Here is a 10000-nt window from a genome sequence, read left to right on the forward strand (position 1 = left end):
AGCACAGGCAACTCGTTCGAACGTCAAAGCCAACCAAATGGCAATTACCCGAGGGACATGCTTTTCGCAAGGCACCTTCCACTAGGGAAGCGCAGACAACCCGAAGGCGAGTCGAAGACAACCTAAAGGCGATCACCCGAGGGACATGGAGGAATGCACCAGTGGAGTTCGCTGCACAGGCAGGGATCCGTCCAACTCGCACAAACCGAACACAACTCACGCGCCACGACGTACACTGTGCACCAGCCCCCCAAAACGAATCACCCCCCGAACGACTAAGAAGCCCGACGAACGCGCGAAAACATTTAGAGAGGCCGAGCAAGCACCGGTTAGCGCGAATGAAAGTAACAAGCGCAACAGGCAACTTTCGAGGGACATACTTTTCGCAACAAGCTTCCACTAGGAAAGCATAGGCAACTCGTTCGAACGTCAAAGCCAACCAAATGGCAATTACCCGAGGGACACGCTTTTCGCAAGGCACCTTCCACTAGGGAAGCGCAGGCAACCCGAAGGCGAGTCGAAGACAACCCGAGGGACATGGAGGAATGCACCAGTGGAGTTCGCTGCACATGCAGGGATCCGTCCAACTCGCACAAACCGAACACAACTCACGCGCCACGACGTACACTGTGCACCAGCCCCCCAAAACGAATCACCCCCCGAAGGACTAAGAAGCCCGACGAACGTGCGAAAACATTTAGAGAGGCCGAGCAAGCACCGGTTAGCGCGAATGCAAATAACAAACGCAACAGGCAAATTTCGAGGGACATACTTTTCGCAACAAGCTTCCACTAGGAAAGCATAGGCAACTCGTTCGAACGTCAAAGCCAACCAAATGGCAATTACCCGAGGGACACGCTTTTCGCAAGGCACCTTCCACTAGGGAAGCGCAAGCAACCCGAAGGCGAGTCGAAGACAACCCGAGGGACATGGAGGAATGCACCAGTGGAGTTCGCTGCACAGGCAGGGATCCGTCCAACTCGCACAAACCGAACACAACTCACGCGCCACGACGTACACTGTGCACCAGCCCCCCAAAACGAATCACCCCCCGAAGGACCAAGAAGCCCGACGAACGCACGAAAACATTTAGAGAGGCCGAGCAAGCACCGGTTAGCGCGAATGCAAATAACAAACGCAACAGGCAACTTTCGAGGGACATACTTCTCGCAACAAGCTTCCACAAGGAAAGCACAGGCAACTCGTTCGCACGCCAAAGCCAACCAAATGGCAATTTAACCGAGGGACATGCATTTCGCAAGGCAACTTGTACAATTACCCGAGGGACATGGCATGCTTGCCAAGGCCGTGGCTTGGCATGCTTGCCAAGGCCGTGGCATGACATGCTGCTGGCCAAGGCCGGGCATGCCATGCTGCTGGACAAGGCCGTGGCAAGGCATGCTGATGGCCGAGGCCGTGGCAAGGCATGCTGATGGCCGAGGCCGTGGCAAGGCATGCTGCTGGCCAAGGCGTTGGCATGGCATGCTGCTGCTGACCAAGGCTTGGGCTTGCCATGCTGCCGGCCAAGGCCGCGGCATGCCATGTTGCTGGCCAAGGCCGTGGCATGGCATGCTGCTGGCCAAGGCCGTGGCATGACATGCTGGCCAAGGCCGGGGCATGGCAAGCTGCTGGCCAAGGTCGTGGCATGGCACGCTGCTGGCCAAGGCCGGGGCATAGCACGCTGCTGGCCATGGCCGTGGCTTGGCAAGGTTGCCAAGGCCGGGGCATGGCGTGCTGCTGGCCAAGGCTTTGGCATGCCATGTTGCTGGCCAAGGCTGTGGCATGGCATGCTGCTGGCCAAGGCTGTGGCATGGCATGCTGCTGGCCAAGGCCGTGGCATGACATGCTGGCCAAGGCCGGGGCATGGCATGCTGCTGGCCAAGGTCGTGGCATGGCATGCTGCTGGCCAAGGCCGTGGCATGACATACTTGCCAAGGCCAGGGCATGGCATGCTGCTGGCCAAGGCTTTGGCATGCCATGTTGCTGGCCAAGGCTGTGGCATGGCATGCTGCCCTAGGCCAACGTGCCACCGCCACCGCCGCGGGCCGCCACTCGACGCATCCCGTGCTTGGCTATGTAGTTTCGATGCCACAAGCCAATGCCACAAGCCAAGCGATGGCATGTGCCAAGCGCCCGCCTAGGCATAGGCGTGGCCTGTGGCCTGGCCATGCTGGCCAGCCTTAAGGGAGGTGCCCCCCCCTTATAATAGCCTGTTAAGCCCTTTTCAATCTGGCAGGAGGAAACATCAAGCATGTTCGAGGAGTCATAATGGGGTTTTTTTAAAAAGTAATGGTTTTTTGCCAAAACTTTCAACATGAAAGTTGTATGAAATAATTTAATACACCATAAAAAAAATTATAAAAAAATATTTGGCCACCGGAATATTTTATTTTAATTTATTTCAATTTTAATACTTAAAAAATAATAAAAATTACTAAAAATACTCAAAAAATTCTAGAAAAATTCCAACAATTATAAGATGAGGCACTAGTAATTATAGTAATTTTTTTAATTATTTTTTATTTTTAATTTATTTTATTATAATTTTTATGAGTAAATAAATAATTAAAAAGCCCGACGAACGTGCAAAAACTCTTAGAGAAACCCAGCAAGCATCGGATAGCTCGAATGCAAATAACAAACGCAACAGGCAACTTCCGAGGGACATACTTTTCCCAACAAGCTTCCACTGGGGAAAGCACTAGCAACGTGTTCGCAAGTCAAAGGCAACCAAACCGGCTATTACCCGAGGGACAAGCATTTCGCAGGGCAACATATACGTAAGTCAAAGCCAAACCAAATGGCAATTACACGAGGGACAGGATTGCTTGCCAAGGGCGTGGCATGCGATGTTCTAGCCCAAGGCCAAGGCACGCCACGCTGCGGGACAAGGCCGTGGCAAGACATGCGGCTGGCCTTGGCCTTGGCATGGCATGCCGCCGGCTTTGGCTGGGCTGCGTTGGCCTTGCCATGGAATGTTGCTGGCTTCGGATGGGCTGCCTTGGCCTTGGCCTTGGCCGTGGCATGGCATGCTGCTGGCCTTGGCCTTGGCCTTGGCATGGCATGCTGCTGGCTTTGGCTGGGCTGCCTTGGCCGTGGCATGGCATGCTGCTGGCTTTGGCTGGGCTGCCTTGGCCGTGGCATGGCATGCTGCTGGCCTAGGCCTTGGCATGGCATGCTGCTAGCTTTGGCTGGGCTGCCTTGGCCGTAGCATGGCATACTGCTGGCCTAGGCCTTGGCATGGCATGCTGCTGGCTTTGGCTGGCAGCCTTGGCCGTGGCATGGCATGCTGCTGGCCTTGGCCTTGGCATGGCATGCTGCTGGCTTTGGCTGGCCTGCCTTGGCCGTGGCATGGCATGCTGCTGGCCTTGGCCTTGGCATGGCATGCTGCTGGCTTTGGCTGGCCTGCCTTGGCCGTGGCATGGCATGCTGCTGGCCTAGGCCTTGGCATGGCATGCTGCTGGCTTTGGCTGGCCTGCCTTGGCCGTGGCATGGCATGCTGCTGGCCTAGGCCTGGCATGGCATGCTGCTGGCTTTGGCTGGGCTGCCTTGGCCGTGGCATGGCATGCTGCTGGCCTTGGCCTTGATATGGCATGCTGCTGGCTTTGGCTGGGCTGCCTTGGCCGTGGCATGGCATGCTGCTGGCCTAGGCCTTGGCATGGCATGCTGCTGGCTTTGGCTGGGCTGCCTTGGCCTTGGCATGGCATGCTGCTGGCTTTGGCTGGCCTGCCTTGGCCGTGGCATGGCATGCTGCTGGCCTAGGCCATGGCATGGCATGCTGCTGGCTTTGGCTGGGCTGCCTTGGCCGTGGCATGGCATGCTGCTGCCCTTGGCCTTGATATGGCATGCTGCTGGCTTTGGCTGGGCTGCCTTGGCCGTGGCATGGCATGCTGCTGGCCTAGGCCTTGGCATGGCATGCTGCTGGCTTTGGCTGGCCTGCGTTGGCCGTGGCATGGCATGCTGCTGGCCTAGGCCTTCGCATGGCATGCGGCTGGCTTTGGCTGGGCTGCCTTGGCCGTGGCATGGCATGCTGCTGGCCTTGGCCTTGGCATGGCATGCTGCTGGCTTTGGCTGGGCTGCCTTGGCCGTGGCATGGCATGCTGGTGGCCTAGGCCTTGGCATGGCATGCTGCTGGCTTTGGCTGGCCTGCCTTGGCCGTGGCATGGCATGCTGCTGGCCTAAGCCTTGGCATGGCATGCTGCTGGCTTTGGTTGGGCTGCCTTGGCCGTGGCATGGCATGCTGCTGGCCTTGGCCTTGGCATGGCATGCTGCTCGCTTTGGCTGGCCTGCCTTGGCCGTGGCATGGCATGCTGCTGGCCTAGGCCTTGGCATGGCATGCTGCTGGCTTTGGCAGGCCTGCCTTGGCCGTGGCATGGCATGCTGCTGGCCTTGGCCTTGGCATGGCATGCTGCTGGCTTTGGCTGGCCTGCCTTGGCCGTGGCATGGCATGCTGCTGGCGTAGGCCTTGGCATGGCATGCTGCTGGCTTTGGCTGGCCTGTTTTGGCCGTGGCATGGCATGCTGCTGGCCTAGGCCTTGGCATGGCATGCTGCTGGCTTTGGCTGGCCTGCCTTGGCCGTGGCATGGCATGCTGCTGGCCTAGGCCATGGCATGGCATGCTGCTGGCTTTGGCTGGGCTGCCTTGGCCGTGGCATGGCATGCTGCTGGCCTTGGCCTTGATATGGCATGCTGCTGGCTTTGGCTGGGCTGCCTTGGCCGTGGCATGGCATGCTGCTGGCCTAGGCCTTGGCATGGCATGCTGCTGGCTTTGGCTGGCCTGCCTTGGCCGTGGCATGGCATGCTGCTGGCCTTGGCCTTGGCATGGCATGCTGCTGGCTTTGGCTGGCCTGCCTTGGCCGTGGCATGGCATGCTGCTGGCCTAGGCCATGGCATGGCATGCTGCTGGCTTTGGCTGGGCTGCCTTGGCCGTGGCATGGCATGCTGCTGCCCTTGGCCGTGATATGGCATGCTGCTGGCTTTGGCTGGGCTGCCTTGGCCGTGGCATGGCATGCTGCTGGCCTAGGCCTTGGCATGGCATGCTGCTGGCTTTGGCTGGCCTGCCTTGGCCGTGGCATGGCATGCTGCTGGCCTAGGCCTTGGCATGGCATGCTGCTGGCTTTGGCTGGGCTGCCTTGGCCGTGGCATGGCATGCTGCTGGCCTTGGCCATGGCATGGCATGCTGCTGGCTTTGGCTGGGCTGCCTTGGCCGTGGCATGGCATGCTGGTGGCCTAGGCCTTGGCATGGCATGCTGCTGGCTTTGGCTGGCCTGCCTTGGCCGTGGCATGGCATGCTGCTGGCCTAGGCCTTGGCATGGCATGCTGCTGGCTTTGGTCGGGCTGCCTTGGCCGTGGCATGGCATGCTGCTGGCCTTGGCCTTGGCATGGCATGCTGCTGGCTTTGGCTGGCCTGCCTTGGCCGTGGCATGGCATGCTGCTGGCCTAGGCCTTGGCATGGCATGCTGCTGGCTTTGGCTGGGCTGCCTTGGCCGTGGCATGGCATGCTGCTGGCCTTGGCCTTGGCATGGCATGCTGCTGGCTTTGGCTGGGCTGCCTTGGCCGTGGCATGGCATGCTGCTGGCCATGGCCTTGGCATGGCATGCTGCTGGCTTTGGCTTGCCTGCCTTGGCCGTGGCATGGCATGCTGCTGGCCTAGGCCTTGGCATGGCATGCTGCTGGCTTTGGCTGGGCTGCCTTGGCCGTGGCATGGCATGCTGCTGGCCTTGGCCTTGGCATGGCATGCTGCTGGCTTTGGCTGGGCTGCCTTGGCCGTGGCATGGCATGCTGGTGGCCTAGGCCTTGGCATGGCATGCTGCTGGCTTTTGCTGGCCTGCCTTGGCCGTGGCATGGCATGCTGCTGGCCTAGGCCTTGGCATGGCATGCTGCTGGGTTTGGTTGGGCTGCCTTGGCCGTGGCATGGCATGCTGCTGGCCTTGGCCTTGGCATGGCATGCTGCTGGCTTTAGCTCGCCTGCCTTGGCCGTGGCATGGCATGCTGCTGGCCTAGGCCTTGGCATGGCATGCTGCTGGCTTTGGCTGGGCTGCCTTGGCCGTGGCATGGCATGCTGCTGGCCTTGGCCTTGGCATGGCATGCTGCTGGCTTTGGCTGGCCTGCCTTGGCCGTGGCATGGCATGCTGCTGGCCTAGGCCTTGGCATGGCATGCTGGTGGCTTTGGCTGGGCTGCCTTGGCCGTGGCATGGCATGCTGCTGGCCTTGGCCTTGGCATGGCATGCTGCTGGCTTTGGCTGGGCTGCCTTGGCCGTGGCATGGCATGCTGCTGGCCATGGCCTTGGCATGGCATGCTGCTGGCTTTGGCTGGCCTGCCTTGGCCGTGGCATGGCATGCTGCTGGCCTAGGCCTTGGCATGGCATGCTGCTGGCCTAGGCCTTGGCATGGCATGCTGCTGGCTTTGGCTGGGCTGCCTTGGCCGTGGCATGGCATGCTGCTGGCCATGGCCTTGGCATGGCATGCTGCTGGCTTTGGCTCGCCTGCCTTGGCCGTGGCATGGCATGCTGCTGGCCTAGGCCTTGGCATGGCATGCTGCTGGCTTTGGGTGGGCTGCCTTGGCCGTGGCATGGCATGCTGCTGGCCTTGGCCTTGGCATGGCATGCTGCTGGCTTTGGCTGGCCTGCCTTGGCCGTGGCATGGCATGCTGCTGGCCTAGGCCTTGGCATGGCATGCTGCTGGCTTTGGCTGGGCTGCCTTGGCCGTGGCATGGCATGCTGCTGGCCTTGGCCTTGGCATGGCATGCTGCTGGCTTTGGCTTGCCTGCCTTGGCCGTGGCATGGCATGCTGCTGGCCTAGGCCTTGGCATGGCATGCTGCTGGCTTTGGCTGGGCTGCCTTGGCCGTGGCATGGCATGCTGCTGGCCTTGGCCTTGGCTTGGCATGCTGCTGGCCTTGGCCTTGGCATGGCATGCTGCTGGCCTTGGCCTTGGCATGGCATGCTGCTGGCTTTGGCTGGCCTGCCTTGGCCGTGGCATGGCATGCTGCTGGCCTTGGCATGGCATGCTGCTGGCTTTGGCTGGGCTGCCTTCGCCGTGGCATGCCATGCTGCTGGCCTTGGCCTTGGGGCTGGGCTGCCTTGGCTGCGGTTCTTATCACTAGACGTGCGTTGCGTGCGAAGGCGTGCAAAGGCGTGCAAAGGCGTGCGCGACCATGCGCGCAACACGCGCACCGTGGTCAAAAGACCACGCGCGCGGTATTCGCACAGGCCACGCTGCCCACGCCGCGGGCATGCCAGGCCGCCCAGGCCGTGCGCATGCCATGCCGTGCTGCCCAGGCCGGCTGCATGCCAGGCCGCCCAGGCCGTGCGCATGCCATGCCGTGCTGCCCACGCCGCGGGCATGCCAGGCCGGCTGCATGCCAGGCCGCCCAGGCCGTGCGCATGCCATGCCGTGCTGCCCACGCCGCGGGCATGCCAGGCCGGCTGCATGCCAGGCCGCCCAGGCCGTGCGCATGCCATGCCGTGCTGCCCATGCCGCGCGCATGCCAGGCCGCCCACGCCCGCGCGCATGCCACGCCATGCTGCCCAAGGCCGCGCCCAGGCCGCGCAAGGCCGCGCCCAGGCCGCCCAAGGCCGCGCCCAGGCCGCGCAAGGCCGCGCCCAGGCCGCCCAAGGCCGCGCCCAGGCCGCGCAAGGCCGCCCAAGGCCGCGGTCCAGGCCGCCCAAGGCCGCGGCCGAGCCGCCCCAGGCCGCAGCCCAGGCCGCGGTCGAGCCGCAGTGCATGTAACCCAAGGCCGCAGCCCAGGCCGCGCCCAACATGGGGCGTACCTGCCACTGCCTTGCCCTGGGCAAGGGAGGTGCCCCCCCCTTATAATAGCCTGTTAAGCCCTTTTCAATCTGGCAGGAGGAAACATCAAGCATGTTCGAGGAGTCATAATGCGGTTTTTTTAAAAAGTAATGGTTTTTTGCCAAAACTTTCAACATGAAAGTTGTAGGAAATAATTTAATACACCATAAAAAAAATTAAAAAAAATATTTTTTTACAGAAAATATTTTATTTTAATTTATTTCGATATTAATACTTAAAAAATAATAAAAATTAATAAAAATAGTCAAAAAATTATGGAAAAATTCCCATAATTAAAGGATGATTCACTAGTAATTATAGAAATTATTAAATTATTTTTTTCATTTTTTTTATTTTATTTTGATTTTTTTATGCCAAATAAGGGCTTTAAAAATTCGAAAAGCTCCAGAAAAATTGCAAAAAAATAGGGAATGACATTTAAAATTGATTGTAGTGCATTTTTAATTGTGTTGCACGGTTTGGGTAAGATTATAAAAGAATCATGTTCAAAAAGATCGATCGAGGCGGTGGCACGCCATGGCCTTGGCCTTGGCCTTGGCCTTTGCCCGCGGCCTTGGCCTTTGCCTTGGCCTTGGCCATGCCTTGCACAGGGACTTGGCCTTGCCCACTGCCTTGGCCTTGGCTTTGGCCTTGGCCTTGGCATGGCATGGCATGCTCGCCGAGGCCGTGGCATGCCTTGCTGCTAGCCAAGGCCGTGGCGTGGCATGCTCGCCCAGCCCGTGGCATGCCGTGCTCGCCCAGCCCGTGGCACGCCATGTTGGCCCAAGGCATTGGCATGGCATGCCGGCCAAGGCATGCTGGCCAACGCTGCACAAGGCGGTGCCATGGCATGGCATGCTGACCAAGACCGTGCCATGGCATGCTGGGCGAGGCCGGGGCATGGCATGCTGGCCGAGGCCGTGGCTTGCCATGCCGCCACGGCCGTGGCATGCCGGGCAACGGACCGGCATGGCCCAGCCCGTGGCACGCCATGTTGGCCCAAGGCATTGGCATGGCATGCCGGCCAAGGCATGCTGGCCAACGCTGCGGCACGGCGTGCTGGACAAGGCGGTGCCATGGCATGGCATGCTGACCAAGACAGTGCCATGGCATGCTGGCCGAGGCCGTGGCATGGCATGCTGGCCGAGGCCGTGGCTTGCCATGCCGCCACGGCCGTGGCATGCTGGGCAACGGACCGGCATGGCATGCTGGCCGTGGCGGTGGCACGACATGCTGGCCAAGGCAGTGGCATGGCATGTAGGCCAAGGCTAAGGCATGGCACGCTGTGGCATGGCACGCTGGCCAAGGCAGTCGCAAGGCATGCGGGCCGAGGCCGCGGCACGGCCCGCTGGGCAACGCGGTGGCATGGCATGCTGGGCAACGCCGTGGCAAGGCATGCGGGCCGAGGCCTTGGCATGGCATGCTGGCCGAGGCCGTGGCATGGCATGCGGGCCGAGGCCGTGGCATGGCATGGCATGCGGGCCGAGGCCGTGGCATGGCATGCGGGCCGAGGCCGTGGCGTGGCATGTTGGGCAACGCCGTGGCAAGACATGCGGGCCGAGGCCGTGGCATGGCATGTTGGGCAACGCCCTGGCAAGCCATGCGGGCCGAGGCCGTGGCGTGGCATGTTGGCCAAGGCTAAGGCATGGCACGCCGGGCAACGCGGTGCATTGGCATGCTGGGCAGCGCGGTGGCAAGGCATGGGGGCCGAGGCCGTGGCATGGCATGTTGGGCAACGCCGTGGCAAGACATGCGGGCCGAGGCCGTGGCATGGCATGCGGGCCGAGGCCGTGGCACGACATGTTGGCCAAGGCTAAGGCATGGCACGCCGGGCAACGCGGTGGCATGGCATGCTGGGCAACGCGGTGGCAAGGCATGCGGGCCGAGGCCGTGGCATGGCATGTTGGGCAACGCCGTAGAAGGGCATGCGGGCCGAGGCCGTGGCATGTCATGCGGGCCGAGGCCGTGGCATGGCATGCGGGCCGAGGCCGTGGCATGGCATGTTGGCCGAGGCCGTGGCAAGGCATGCGGGCCGAGGCCGTGGCATGGCATGTTTGGCAACGCCGTGGCAAGACATGCGGGCCGTCGCATGGCATGGCATGCGGGCCGAGGCCGTGGCACGACATGTTGGCCAAGGCTAAGGCATGGCACGCCGGGCAACGCGGTGACATGGCACGCCGGGCAACGCGGTGGCAAGGCATGCGGGCCGGGG

This window comes from Camellia sinensis, chromosome 6 (genome assembly GCF_055761805.1).
Source record: "Camellia sinensis isolate YWXY chromosome 6, ASM5576180v1, whole genome shotgun sequence".
NCBI classification, from domain to species: domain Eukaryota; kingdom Viridiplantae; phylum Streptophyta; class Magnoliopsida; order Ericales; family Theaceae; genus Camellia; species Camellia sinensis.